Source organism: Gossypium arboreum, chromosome 7 (genome assembly GCF_025698485.1).
Source record: "Gossypium arboreum isolate Shixiya-1 chromosome 7, ASM2569848v2, whole genome shotgun sequence".
NCBI lineage: Eukaryota > Viridiplantae > Streptophyta > Magnoliopsida > Malvales > Malvaceae > Gossypium > Gossypium arboreum.
This window is the reverse complement of record NC_069076.1, coordinates 10,431,023-10,445,986: the sequence shown is the minus strand read 5'-3', so window position 1 is coordinate 10,445,986 and position 14,964 is coordinate 10,431,023.

Here is a 14,964-nt window from a genome sequence, read left to right as displayed (position 1 = left end):
TAGGGACGAAATTTGAGCTGTTTGGCTGCAGATTTTGTCTTTTCTCCTTTTTTCTCCCTATTTCGTTTCTGTTCACCTAGTTAAAGAAGAGAATTTTTATTAATATCCAAAATAAAATAAATAATTAAGTAATAAATCATTAAGATAAAATAATAAAGAAAAATAAAAATAAAGAAAAATAAAGAGAAATAAAAAATAGGTTGCCTCTTAACAAGCGCTTGTTTAACGTCGTTAGCTTGACGTCGTGAATGGGATTATGGTGGCTCTAACTGAATTTTTTTGACTGTGTGGGCCTGAAAATTCTCATAAAATGGCTTTAACCGTTGGCCATTGACTACAAATCACTTTCTTATTTCTTCACTCCCTATTTCAACTGCACCATGTATGAATACTTGGGTCACAATAAAAGGTCCTTGCCATCGAGATCAAAGCTTACCTGGGAATAGTTTTAATACAGAGTTATAAAGAAAAACTTTTTACCCTACCTAAAAATGCTTCTGAGCTATTTTCTTATCATGAAACAGCTTTGTCTTGTCTTTATAAATGCGAGCATTCTCGTAGGCATCATTACGAATTTCCTCCAATTCTTGAATGTCTAATTTTCTAGCCTTCCCTGCGGGTTCTAACTCCATGTTACATTGTCGAATAGCCCAATAGGCTTTATGTTCCAATTCAACCGAAAGATGCAAAGCTTTTTTAAAAATAAGCCGATATGGGGTCATACCAATTGGTCCTTTATACGTCGTCCGATAGGCCTAAAGTGCGTCATTAAGCTGAATACTTCAATCCTTTTGGTTGGGTTTGACTATTTTCTCCAAAAGAGACTTGATTTCCCTGTTCAAAACCTCTACTAGGCCATTCATTTGGGTATGGTAGGCCATCGCTACACGACGATGAACTTCATATTTTTTCATGAGTGTCTCTATGACTTTATTGAAAAAGTGGATGCCACGACCACTGATCAAAGCCCGAGGTGTGCCAAACCTAGAAAAAATAGTTCGCTTTAGAAACTCCACAAACTTTTTTGCATTATTATTGCAAGTAGGCTTTGCTTCTATCCACATAGAAACATAGTCTACTGCAAGAATTATATATACGTTTCTAAATGAGGAAATAAATGGGCCCATGAAATCAATGCCCCATACATCAAAAATCTCACATACATGAATCGGGGATAGGGGCATTTGATTTTGTTTAGTGATGTTACCTGTATGTTGGCATTTATTGCAAGACTTACAGAAATTATATGCATCACAAAAATTGTGGGCTAATATAGCCTACACTCCAATACCTTATGAGCAGTCCGTTTAGGGCCAAAGTGACCTCCGCAAGCTTCTGTATGACAAAAAGTAAGGATAGAGGTTACCTCAATTTCTGGAACATATCGTATTATTATCTTATCTGAATAGTGTTTCCACAAGTATGGGTCATCCCAAATGTAATATCGAGCTTTTCGTCTAAGCTTGTCCTTCACGGAGCGTGCTAACTCAGTGGGCAACGAACTTGTGGTTAAGAGATTCACTATATCCGCATACCATAGGTAATGTGCTTCGATCGAAAATAAGATTTCATCAAGGAACTCATCCTTTATAGGGGTGTCATCATCAGGTATTCTTAACCTACTCAAGTGGTTGGCTACCACATTTTTGCACCCCTTTTTGTCACGAATCTCGATGTCAAATTCTTGGAGCAGCAAAATCCATCTAATGAGCCTTGGCTTTGCTTTCTTCTTTACGATCAAGTACCTGAGAGCTGCATGATTAGAAAAAACAATCACCTTAGAACCCAATAAATATGATCGAAATTTATCCAAAGCAAATATAACAGCTAAGAGTTCTTTTTCTATGGTGATGTAGTTGCTTTGTGCAGCATCTAGGGTTTTTGAGGCATAGTAAATGACATAAGGCTCTTTGTCTATCTTTTTCCCTAACACGACCCCCACACTTTGTTCGCTTGCATTGCACATAATTTCAAAGGGGTAGTTCCAATCTGGTGATTGTACTATAGGAGCGGACACCAAGTTTTGCTTGAGCGTATGAAATGCCTCCTTTCATTTTGGGCCGAACTTGAATTTCTTATCTTTTTGCAGTAATTCACATAGTGGTTTAACTACTTTCGAGAAGTTCTTTATAAAACGCCTGTAGAACCCTGCATGGCCAAGGAAATAACGAATTTCCTTTACAGTAGAGGGATATTGCAAAGAATTAATAATGTCAATTTTGGCCTTATCGACCTCAATTCCCTTGGCAGAAACTACATGACCTAGAATCAAACCTTTGTCTACCATAAAATGACACTTTTCATAATTCAAGACAAGATTATATTTTATACACCTACTTAAAATTATCGTGAGATTTTTAAGGCATTCATCAAAACAATTTCTATGCACAGTAAAATCATCCATAAAAACTTCGATAATTTTTTCCACATATTCGAAAAATAAACTCATCATGTATCTCTTGAAGGTGGCCGGTGCGTTACAAAGTCCAAACGACATCCTTCTGTATGCAAATGTGCCGAATGGGCAGGTAAAAGTGGTCTTTTCCTAGTCCTCTAGTGCAACTGGAATTTGGAAGAAACCTGAGTATCCATCAAGACAACAAAAGTGAGTTTTACCAGCTAATTGCTCAAGCATTTGATCTATAAAAGGAAGGGGAAATGATCTTTTCTAGTATAAGAATTCAACTTCCTGTAATGAATGCAGACACGCCACCCATTTTGCATTCGAGCTGGTTCCAAGTCATCTTCAGCATTTTTTTCATCATCACTTTGCTTTCTTGGGCACGACACATCTTGGACTTACCCATCTCATTCGAAATGGGGTAGATTATGTCAGGATCCAACAACTTGATTATCTCCTTTTTTACCATATCCATCATAGTCCGGTTCAACCGTCTTTACGCCTTTCATCTTGGCTTAGTGTTTTCCTCTAAGTAGATCCTGTGTGTGCATGTCAAAGGGCTTATCCCTTTTAAATAAAAAATGGTCCAACCAGTCGCCTCCTTATGATTTTGTAGTACCTGGATCAAACTTTCTTCTTCGAGCTTAAAGAGTTTATTGGAAACTATAATCGGTAGGGTATTACCTTTCCCCAAAAACGTATACTTAAGATGTTCAGGAAGCGGCTTTAATTCCAAATCTAGAGCCTGCACAACAGAAGGTAAAAGTTTAGTGTTTGATGAAGATAATAACTCATTAATAGATTTATAATCATCAACTATAAATTCAAATTTATCTTCATAAATGGACTCAAAAGTCTCCTCTACTAAAGAGTCAATTATGTCGACACGATTTACGTTCAGAATTTTTCTTGGATGACTAATAGCATCGTAGACATTGAACTTCACGATCTCCCCATCAAATTCCATTGTAAAAGTTCCACTTCGAACGTTGATTTTGGTGCTAGCGGTACTAAGGAAAGGTCAGCCCAACAAGAGGTCAAATGACAGCCCAACAAGAGGTCAAATGATCCGGGGGTGCTATCCTCCTCCATTTTTATCACGTAAAAATCTACAGGGAAAATAAGTTCGTTAACTTTTACCAATACATCCTCGAGGACTTCTTCGGGATGTACAATGGACCTGTCTACCAGCTGAATGATAACTCCTATTTTTGTCAAAAAACCTGCGTTAAGTGACTCATATATAGAATAAGGCATTACATTTATTGAGGCCCCTAAATCACACATAACCTTCTTGATTCCCAAATGGCCTATCTTGCACGGTATTTCAAACATGCCCCTATCTTTACTTTTTGCTGGCATTTTCCGCTGTAACATTGCAGATACATTCTCACCAACACTTACCTTTTCATTACTTGTTAATTTTCGTTTGTTGGTACAGAGTTTTTTAAAGAACTCGGCATACCGTGAAAATTTTCTTATAGTATCCAACAGCGGTAAATTAATCTTGACATTTCTGAATGAGCCATAGTACCATCATACAAACTAGGACAATTTCTGAATTATCCAACAGGGTCGTATCACCTTTGTGGTGGCCTAGGAAAATTTCTCACAACATCTAAATGAGCCATAGTACCATCATACAAACTAGGACATGCATCAGTTGTATGTTCAGGTGTAGCACATATTCCGCATACTCGGGCTGGTTTTGCTTTTTCTGTAACAAGAGAATTTACAATATTAGTAAGTCTATCAAGTCTATCCTCAATGGTAGAATTACTTAGCTGGTGAACCCTTCTAGGGGGTTCAGGATTGGCTTGAAATTGCTGAGAATTTGCAACCATCGTGGAGATCAAGTCTCTTGCTTGCTGAGGAGTCATGTTGACCAACACTCCTCCACTAGCGGTGTCTACCATATTCATCTCCATGGGTTTAAGGCCTTCGTAAAAGTATTGGAAGAGAGATTGCTCTGTTATACCATGTTGTCAGCAGCTCGTACACAACTTCTTAAATCCCTCCTAATAATCGTAAAGAGACTTTGCTTCTTTTTGTCTTATTCCAATGATCTCTTTTCTTAACCCACCTGCTCGTGATACTAGAAAAAACCTATTAAGAAATAAACGAGAAAGATCAGCCCAAGTTGTAATAGATCCAGGAGGTAAGCAAAATAGTTATTCCCTTGCTGAATCTGCTAGGGAAAAAAGGAAAGCTAGCAATTTAATTTGATCCTCAGTTACCCCCTAAGGTTTCATACTAAGGCAAACCATATGGAACTCTTTCAGATATTTGTGGGGATTTTCGTTTTGCAACCCACGAAAAGTTGGCTGTAGCTGGATTAAGCCTGACTTTAATTCAAAATCAGTATCCATATAGTAGGATATGCAATGCATAGTGGCGGTTGTTCTATCGGAGCTTCAGCCAGTTGTCGAATTGTTTGAGCCATAGGTTGAGGTGCTAGATTAGGGTTTTTGTTAACCCTAGCGTTAAGCACTTCTTCTAGGGAATCGACTTCTACTTTTTCACTTTCAAAAATTTGAGTAGGTTTTCGTTAACACTAGACTCTGCTTCGTCGTCGATTTTGATTTCTAGTGTTAGATTACTTTGAGTCCTAACCACCGTTGACTGCTTTTTCCTTAGCTTTGTTTCCTTGCGATTAGCTCTCGCAGTCTTTTCAATCTCTGAATCAAACGCAAGAGTACTTGGAGCAGATCTGGTCATAAGAAACAAAGAACAAGATTAGTATGTTGCCAGTTTTCGGCAACGGCGCCAAAATTTAATGCGGTCATTGAGAGCACCAAAAATATCCTATTTCCTACAAAATAATGAAAAAGAATAGTAAAGGAGAAGTAGGGTTGAATCCTCAAGGACCTGATTGCATGAATTCTTGTTTCTCGAAATCCTAGGCAGAATCGTGCCCAAGAAAACTTGCTTTCCTAGAAAAAAATAAAAAGAACAGAATTAAAAGTTTTGATCTGGAAAAATAAAATAAAAACAAAATTGAAAGTTCAATTGAAATTGCGAAAATTAAAATGGAAAACAAAAATAAACAGAGTTTGGAAAAATAGAAAGTTTCTTATGTGGTGAGATTCCAACCTTCAGTTGTCTAGATTCACCTTGGGTCCAATCCTTGGCTTTTAACTGATCATTCTCAAGCAAAGTAAGCCAGTTATAGTGGAAGAGGACACCTACGACCACCAGCTCCAAGAATTTAGACTTAAGATTTGGCGGAACCTGACTCTAGCCAATAATTGCTTTTGTGGGACTATCTTCTGCTGGATCATCACTTCCCAATGGTAAATACCATGCCATTTTTTCTCTTAGACTCGCCAACTTCTGACGCAAAAAGCCAACGAACTGACTGTGCAACCTTCCCCAAACATACAAAGCGGTCGTTCCTTGCACAAGTTGAAAAGATCACCTATTAAGGGACATGGGCGGAAGCGTCAGCCCCATAATGCGGAGAAGCGATGAATACCCTGTTGAGAAGGCTAAGCGCGAATTCTAAGCCTCATGAACCTTTTTGGGGAATTTCGAAAACCTTCGGCTAGATTAGATTTAGTGGCTCATGATTTTTGGGGAAAAACAAAAAATAACGGAAAAGGAATTTTTATTGAAAGAAAATATGGGAAGAACAAAAAAACTAAATTTATGAGGGAGAGAGTGTTTATAGCAAAAAAATGGACCCAATTTGTGTCACTTCATCCCCTATTTATAGTACTAAGAAACCTAGCCTATTCCTAATTAAATTCTAAAAGATAAATACAAATAAAATAAGATAATTAAAGATAATTAAAAATAAATCCTAAATTTAAATATAAATAATTTTCCTTAATAATTATCCTAATATAATAAAACATTAAATAGAGTCTTGTGCTATAAAATCTCTTCTTTTGCACTTTTGCCCTTATGTCTTCTATACTTGTATTTTTTGGCACCACCTTTTTCCCTATGTTGCATGTTGGCCCATTATATCTTCAAATTTTCACTTTTTGCCTTTAAATTTCATTTTGCCTCCAATTTAGTCCCTAAAAGATAAAAGACGATAAGATAACCCAAATTAGTAGGATCATACTCAAAATAAACAAGCAATTAGCACATAAAATATGTCGTTCATCACAGAGTGAAAAATAAGAAAAAATTTGATATAGTAAGTATAGGATTCTTGCAAGCAAAAATGCCTAAATGAAAAATAGTGAGAAAAAAAAAGTATTGTGAGAAGTGAAAGACATAAAAGCATAGAATGGGTTTAAATTAGTGTGAGTGAAAACGAGCGAAATAAAGTGATTAAATCAAAATCACAAAAATGTAGGAAAATTTCATTCATGTTGCACAAAAAACTCACTAAGCTAATTTTACTTGCCAATATCATATTGTGTCCTACATAAGGAGAGAAAAAGAAGATGAGAGAATGGGATAAAATGAGGCGAGCTTTAATTTATATGAGGGGATGTATATTGTACAATATTACGTGTTAAACTATTTTCGTGCTTGAACGATTTTGTAGTACCTTATCCTTGAAATCCAAACCAACCCTAAGCCTAAGAACATTACAAGCCAAAAAGTCCTATGTGACTTAGGCAACTCGATTCATGGATGAAAATTAAACTAAGAATGTAAAATAATATTTGCAAATATTCTTTTAACATAAAGGTGATACTTATGTAGTCATTTTGATGGAATAATATACTTAATGATATTTTTACTTATTTACCTTGTAATTTAATGAAATAACATGTTTGAACTTAAAAATTATGAGTCAGTTACGTATCATGTCAGAATTACATGTATTAACAAACTTTCCTATTGACTATGTTTCTAACTACATACTTGTATGAAGCATGCTCAAGGGTTTCTTTGATTTGTCTTTTATTTCTCATTTCTTTGCATGCATGTTTTGTTTGCTTGAGGACAAGAAATGAGTTAAGTGTGGGGTAGTTTAATTTGGAACAATTTGTTGTCGCAAATTAAGTCATTTTTAACACTTAGCGAGCTTGTTTTCTAGCAATTTAGTATTATTATTAGTTAATTTTTCATTTAGTACTTAGTTAAGAAAATGAGCAATTTTGAATGTTTTATGACCTTTTAGGCCAATTTTGGCCTAAAGGAAGACTAACATCTTAATTAAGTGTGCAATACATCAATTCAGGACAAGGAGTCAGTGGACTACCCTCGATGTTGCAATACCAGCTTGAATGCTGCAACATAAACTCCAAACCACCTAAGGAGCATTTTGCATTCGATGTTGCGACACCCAACCTTAAACGTGGAAAGGAGCATTCTGCATTCGATGTCGCGACACCACTGCAATGATGCCACTTAATCCATATGGCTTCAATCATCTATGTTTAGTCAATTGTATTATGTTTTAGTAAGTCATCTAATAGAACTCCAATAAATATTAATGCTCAGGACTTGACTAAGGGAGCTTTTCTGAGTTTTACTTTCTATTATTAGATTATGGTTTATTATTTGGGGATTTTTTTATTCAAACTTTATTCTTTTCAATTTCAATTTTAGTTTTCAGTTTCTTTTACAATTGTTCATGTTTTTGGTTTCAGATTACAATTCGCTTAACATTTGTCATAGGATTTTTAGTTTTCGCATTCAATCATCATCCATAGGTTTAAATTCTTTCTTCTCTCTTTTTCTCTTTCTGATATCTATTTGAATGTTTGAAATCAAATTAGCGATTTTTGCATTTAAACCGATACGTAACTAAAATCCTAAGGAGATTAACAAGTGGATGTGGGATTAATTAATGAATATTTTAGGGTTTGTTCTCAAATTAGTTGGCTTGGGTTTAGTGAGATTAAACCTTAGGCTTGACAATCCTAGAAATTTATCTAGGTAGATGAGGTCGAGAGAATAGTCTATCGAGCATCCCTCAACTTGTCTTGATTTGAGCTGTGAGGTTGGGAGATAAGTAGTTCCTACTGACTAGTTAATGTAGTTAGAAGCCGAAAGGTAATAAACAGGTTAATTACTATCTAATTTATTAAAACCCTAATTTGAAAGTTTATTATGAACATTGAAACGAGTTAGTCTTCTGTTTGTTTAATTGAGTGATTTTTGATTTTTAATTTATTTTTGTAATTTGCATGTTTTCGTTTAGCATCTCTTTATTCTTTATTTCTTGTAATATGTTTTTAATTAAATACCATTTACACTTGTTAGTGTAGGAATTAATTGTTATTTAATTTAGCCTCCCTTGGGTAAGATACTCAAAAAACTTTTGTATTTCGTTGTATAAACTATATTACAACCTGACTCGTATACTTGCCGACACCATTGTTTGATTATATCTTTTTGTTGCAGTATTTCAAACTCTGACATTCGCATGTCGGGTGGCGAGCAGAACTCAGTTAGCAATTATCTAAAGGACCTAAATGATTATTAAACCATTGTTCTTTATGTTGATAGTGGGTAATGATTATGATAACCATTAAATGATTATAATTATGATTAATGAATAAATAAATGTTAAATTAATTTAATAAACATAATTAATTAAGGTTAATTAAATTTTAATTGTAGTATATATATATTAGTAGATGAAAAGATGAAACCTTTATCACCATCTTCCATTGTCCTAGCTAAGAATAAAAAGGAAAGAAAACTTTAACCTTCAAGCATACATTCGACCATTCATGTAACGGTCGTTTTCAGTGAAATTGGAAAAGTGGTTTCGGGAGCACAAATCCTAGGTCGTAAAATTTATTTTAATATCTACATGTAACAGCCCATTTTTCAGTGAAATCAGAAAAGTGGTTTTGGGACCATAAATTCAATCCAAAAATAAAATTTATTTTTATTTTATTACATGGCCCGTAATATGTTAGAAATGTCATGTGAAATTTTGATAAGAAAATTTTACCGATTACGTGTTTAATTACGGAAAGGACCAAATCACATAAAATGAAAAAGTTAATTCTAGTAGCTAGAAGGATTAAATAGCTATTGAATTCAAAACTTGAGGTCCGTATATGGTAATTAGACCATTAATAAAAAATTAGTCGATATTTTTGGATGATTCATCCATGGAAAATTAGAAAAAGGCTAAGGACTAAATTGGAAATCAAAATTATTAAAGATATAAATTAATTAAATAGAAATAAAAATCATTTATATCATCTTCTTCCCCAAAATATTCCATGTAAACCCTAGGAGAGAGAGAAAAAACTTTCATGGCCAAATTGGGTAAGTTTTCTTGTCCCGTTTTTAGTAATTTTGATATTTTTGAAACCGGGATAGCTTAATCTATCTATTTGGGGGATCAATTTGAAGAGTTATCAAAGTATGGAAATTAGGTCATGGATGAATATGCTAAAAATTAGAAATTTATGGTAGAAAATGAAAGGTTGCTGATAGATAAACAACTTTTAGAAAGTGATTTTTGATGAAAACATGATTTAGGGACTAAAATGTATAGTTGTGAAAACTGATGAAAAAGTATGAAATTTATAGAAAATATGTGTTGTATATTGAAATTTCAGTTAGGCTTGAAATAGGGACTAAATTGCATAAATTTCATTTTTTGAGCCAAGAGACGAAATGAGAATTTATGGAAAAGTTAGGGGCAAAATAGTAATTTTGCCTAGGATGTAAATTGAGTCCACTTGAATCTGAAATGTGATAAATTGATGTAAAATTTACTCATATAGATCCGGATAGACCAAATTCGGAGCTAGAACGAGGAAAGAGGAAAATGTCGGATTTGTAGATTTTACGTACACACATTGTCGAGGTAAGTTCGTGTAACTAAATTCTGTATATTTATATGCTTGAATTAAATGTTGTGTTTGTGAATTGTATAAATATCGTATATATATGACATTGAAAATATATCTGGCAAAGCCCGATCAATAATAATGTCGATAAATGATCAATGATAAAAATGTTACTTATATGCTTAAATATGTTTAAATCCCGGTTGAATAAATGGAAAATCGATGGATATGTGATTTCTCGAAATGAATGAGGTCCTGCATTTTTTGCTGATGGGATTTAGCTTGGACGAGTAATCCTTCTGACCTAATTACATAAAGGATTTAGCCCAGACGGGTAATCCTGATATAAGTCCTCTCGAGCATATCTTATGGATTAGATTTAGCCCGGACGGGTAATCCAGATCAAGCTTCTTAGAGCATATGTCATAAAAAGGATTTAGCCTGAACTAGGAATGTTGTTGTATACATGTGTGGCTCGAGAGTGTACACTCTAAAATAGTACCTTATGGGAACCATTGAATATGAATTGAAAGATCCTAATTTGTACACCTTGAGTGTACTACCTATATATCCATTGATATTTCAAATAAATTCAATGGGTGACAATCCGGACATGGGAAGATATGAATAATTAAATGAATTATTACACGTATCCATTTGAAATACAAGAAAATGATGATACATGACAAGGGATATATGAAAGTATGAGATGATGATATTTGTACATGGAATTTATTTGATGAATATGTTCATCCTTAATTATAGTTAATTATAGATTTGTACACCTTCAGTGTACTACTTGTGTGACATTGATATTTTTGAATGATATGAGTAAAGTTCCGACATGAAATAATTTGAACTCGAGATGAACTATTATGAAATTATACTTGTAATATAAAGAGATGATTTATACATGTTAAATGAATACATGTTGTGGAAAGCATATGTGCATGAAAACTTGATTGTTATTGAGCCCATATATTTTTGATGTTATTATGGAATATATAACTAACAAGGGCAATGAGGATGTGTGTAGGGCTTGAGGTCAAATTGATTGAATATGCCTTACATAGTTACTTCAAAATAGAATGAATGATAAGTTGAGTACCATGTTATACGAACTTACGAAGCATTTTATGCTTACTTAGTTTTATTTCCCTATTTTAGAGTAAATCGGAAGCTCGTTGGATTGAAAGCTTGGCGGAGATCACTCACACTATACATCGGCCCATGTCAGTACAATATGGTAAAGCAATTATGGTTACAATGGCATGTATAGGTTATATTGGTCATATTGGCATGTAAATGTAAATGATTGTTGTAATCTAGCCATTGGAATGGCTAGTGATAATTATGTTTTGGTACCTGTATATGTATGTATTTAAGTTTACTTTATGGAGATAACATAAGTGTTTCTTATTGATTGATTGAGAAAGGTAAGATTTAAGCATGAATGCATGTAATAATATATCATGTTAGATGTTATAAATTGCTTGAATTCAATGCTTGGGCTGGTTGGTATTTGGATGTAAGGTTGGTGCAAGAATTTGGCTTGATTTTGGGTGAGAAATAAAGCAAGAAATGACTTTATTTTGTCCACACGGGCGTGTTTCTAGACCGTGTGTGACACATGGCCTAGTACATGGGCGTGTGGTTAGGCCGTGTGTCCCCTGCACTTTAAATTCGAGAAAATAGAATGCTCAAAATTGAGCACATGGGTAGAGACACGGGCGTGTATCTTGGCTGTGTGAAACCTGCACCTAATATTGAAAGAATTTAATTAACCACACGGCCTAGCACACGGGCGTGTGGCATGACCGTGTGCAAAATTCAGAGAGTTACACGGGGTCGAACAGGCTTGCAGCATAAGCATGTCCTAGGGTCACACGGGCGTGTCCCTTGGACCACACGGGCGTGTGAGCCCTATAACTTGAAAATTTTTTGAAATTTCATGAAATATTTTTAGAGTTCCCGATTAAGTCCTATTCGATTCTAAAACTCATATCGTGCCTCGAGGGTCCATTTAAGGGACATTACGAATAAATTTCGAAAACTGAATAGTAATTGTTGTAAATTAACTAAAAATGTTCTGAAAGTTTTGATAATACTCCATAACCTTGTTCCGGCGACATACACGAGTTAAGGGTGTTACACTACAGCATGTTAGAATTATGGTATAAAAATTTCGTTAAGAAATTTTACTATTTGTATGCTCAATTTGTGAAAAAGGACTAAATCGCGTAAAGTGAAAAAGTCAGGTTCTATTAGCAAAAGGTGTTAAATAGTTATAGAATTTTAAAGTGGAGGTCCTTATTTGATAATTAGATCACTAATTGAGATAGTGGATGTGCATGGCATAGTACTTTTGAAAATTTTAAAGTTAGGTAAGGGTAATTAGGTAACTAGTCAATTAAAGATAAAAAATAAAATAAAACAAAACAAAATACTCATCTTCCTTACACATATACCAACCGAAAGTTTCAGCACAGAGGAGCCATGGAAGCTTGAAAATTTTGCTTAAGGAAAGTCATTGCATGTATGTGATTTTGGTGTTTATTTTTGTTGATTTTTATGTTTTTGAAATAGTTGTTGCTTAACTTAGTTAATTAAGGGATTAATTGCAAAATGGTTGAAAGTCTAGGGTTATTCCATGAGAGCATTCTAGTTGTTTTTGAAGTTTAATGGAAGAATATGAGTCTTTTTTGTTAATTAAACAACTTTTGTTAAGGGATTTTTGATGAAATTGCCAATTAAGGATTAAATTGAGAAGGGTGAAAATTTTGTGTTAAATGTGTGAAATTGTGAAATGTATGGGCTGATATGGATGTATATGAAACTCGACTAGGCTTGATGAGGGGCGAAATTGCATAAAATTCATTTTACGAGCCTAAGAACTAAATTGTAAAGAAGTTAAAAGTATAATGGCAAATTTTTTCATAACATAAATTTTGGTTTAAATTGAATGGATTGAGAATTAAATTAGTTAAATTTGATTATTTAGATCAAGAAAAGCCACGTTCAGAATTAGATCAAGGCAAAGATAAAGTAGTAGATTTATCGGTTGATTTTCTTCATATTAATTTGAGGTAAATTCGTATGTTAAGAAGTATTAAATTATATATGTTTTAAATGCTTATTTATATTAATTATAAAGATACGACCCCACAGAAATATTTGATGAAGTTTCGACATCGTATGGAATACCGGTTGAACCTTAGAAATAGATAAGGTACTAATGACTTGTCATTAGGGGTTACCGTGTTTTGGGTGCTGGTCTTGTACGTCCTACCGGTGGCTGAGTTTTCAGCATGTGTTGTGGTTACTTTACAGCTTGTGTGAGTAGTACCAGGTAGCTACATCTTAACTGACAGCTAGTGTGAGTAGACTCAGTGATGGCTCGAGAGTGAGCATCTATATGAGATATGAGATAGAGGTGGTTTCGACCACGTATTTGGCACTTACTATGCAAGATACCTGAGTATCCGATAGTAATCCAAATGGTTCAATGGGCACAGTGATGATTTGAGGTTACATGAGTTCGATTCGAAATAGTACAGGTATTTATGTGAAATATGAGAAGTGATTTATATTTGATATATAAATACATGGCTAACATGATTGGGATTGTGTGATAGGCTTTGGGTCAAATTAAGTTACACCTATACTTTTATTTTTGTTGACCTAAATTGTGGATGATTTGGTAAGTTGTATTTATAAGTCATATGAACTTAGTAAGCTTAATTGCTTACTCCGTTTTAATTTTTCGTGTTTTATAGTGATTCGGAAGCTCGCTCAGTTTGGAAGTTGCCAGAGACTGTGTCACACTTCAAATACTAATTTTGGTACTTTGAACTTTATATTTTGCTTAAATGGCATGTGTATATATATATATAGTGCTAATGTAGCCTATATGTCTTGTTGTGTTTTGGCCATTTGAGTTGGCTTGTAAGGTGGTCATATATTTTGATATGTATATAAGTATAAATGGCCTTATGATATGTGGTGTTTAGTTGCTATATGAATGCATTGCTTGTGGAATTAGGTGTTGGCACTAAATGGTTGAAATTTAGATGGGTATGCATGCTAAGTTTTAGACATAATGTCTCATATATGTAATTGGCCAGGTAACACGGCCATGTGTCCCCTGATACTTCTACAGGAATCAAGTCAGTAGCTTCATATGGCCTAGCACACGGGTGTATGGCTTAGCTGTACGGCACAAGTCAGTATACCATCCAGATTTCACACAGCCTAGCATTTTTGGCGATCCAAAACTTGCAAATTAAGGTTTTTGATACGCACCTAAATTCGTTTTGACGGAGAAACAATATGGAGACTACCTGAAACCTAATTAATCATTCCACAATCAATTACACTATCAATTCCAACATTTAGCAAAACCACTTATCGTTGAAAACATGTCGAAAGGTTCGACACAATTCTATTTCAATTCGTACACTCACCTAGTACGAAACAGGAGAAATCAACCTAACACGGTAGATTACCGTCTTTTGCAATATCTTTGCCTAAACAAAGTAGCCAATCGAGTGTTTAACAGAAAATCAACTAAACGAGCAAAGTCCTGTTTTGACAGAAAATGTTAACAGAATGGAAATCACAACGAAAGGAAGTTGCAACGGAACTTACGTAAAATTGATCTCACAGGCAACAAGACTTCACAATCACACAAAATCAATTGCAGAAAAGAAGAAAGAAGAAAAAAGAAATGGAAAAGAAGGAAGAACAACAAAAATTAAAGAACTAAAATTTTGAAAGAAAAGAACGATAACTTTTTCTTAAACTGTTTTAAATTAACCACCACCCTTCCCAAAATTT